Below are 1,234 nucleotides of genomic sequence, written 5' to 3' on the forward strand. Positions count from 1 at the left end.
GTCTCTGTATCTCAGCCTCACCTGTCATGGCCTTCTCTAAAATCTGGAGTGGACCACGAACCGGCCAACCATACAACATCTCGAATGGCGAGAACCCAGTTTCCTCATGAGGCACCTCCCGGTACGCGAACAGCGCGTAAGGTAACAAGGTGTCCCATTCCTCCTGATTGCTGGTTGTCAATTTCTTCAAGACAGCCTTCAAGGTGGCATTAAACCTTTCCACCTTACCGTTTGCCTGTGGATGATACGGCGATGTAGTGATCCCTTTGATATCTGTGACTTCGTACAGGTGTTTCAACAGTTCAGAGGTAAAATTTGTACCCTGGTCCGTTAGAATCACTCTCGGAAATCCAACACGCGAGAACATCTCAATAAGTGTGTCGGCCACCGTTCCAGCATCCACATTCCTGAGTGCAAAAGCCTCTGGGTACCGCGTCGCGTCATCCATGATTGTAAGGATAAAACGATTCCCTTTCTTTGACTTTGAAAAGGGACCTACTACGTCCATAGAAATCTTGAAAAAGGGCTCACCCACTATTGGAGGTTGCACTAATGGCGCCTTTTCATCACTACGCCGCCTTGCCACTTTCTGACACACATCACAAGTACTACAATACTTGGATACATCCTTAAACACACCTGGCCAGTAGAACGAAGGTAAAACTCGCTCCTTCGTTTTCTCTACACCCAAGTGACCTGCGAGTGCTCTCTTGTGAGCCAACTCGATAACTTTTGGTCTTAAAATTCCAGGTAAAATAACCTGGACACCAGAGCGCACTGCATCCAACGATCTCCATTTCCTTTTAAGGATCCCATTATCCCAAAAGATTGCATTGGAATCCTCATCACTATCCTCTAGGGAATCAGCCGCCTTTCTCCTCATATTTCCTAATGAGATATCTGATCTCTGCATCTCTCTAAGGATATCCACGTTAATTTTTGAGATGTCCAGCGTTTTGGTGTTAACCACTTCTGGTGTCTCTTCTTGAGTTGTTTTCTCGGGCTCCTCCTCCTGAGTTAAATCATCACTATTAAGTGAGTTTAGCTCACTCTCCATGGCATTATCATCGTTTTCTGACAGTCCGGATTTTCCTGATATATCCATGTTTACATTCTGAGAAGCCTCTAATTCATCCTTATCTAATTGTCGTTGCTGTCCCCTGGTAACCACGTTGACTGCTCTCCGGTCCATGATATCCATACCCAACAATGCCTCTGCGGCCAGGTCAGGTAC

At 46.1% G+C, this 1,234-nt stretch overlaps 1 protein-coding gene across 2 annotated transcripts in view; it reads left to right on the plus strand.

Moving 5' to 3' along the window:
- LOC110461852 overlaps positions 1–1,234 on the plus strand; it is an 8,152-nt gene that overhangs the window by 2,466 nt on the left and 4,452 nt on the right. The window lies entirely within an intron of this gene.

This window comes from Mizuhopecten yessoensis, unplaced genomic scaffold (assembly GCF_002113885.1).
Source record: "Mizuhopecten yessoensis strain PY_sf001 unplaced genomic scaffold, ASM211388v2 scaffold10687, whole genome shotgun sequence".
NCBI lineage: Eukaryota > Metazoa > Mollusca > Bivalvia > Pectinida > Pectinidae > Mizuhopecten > Mizuhopecten yessoensis.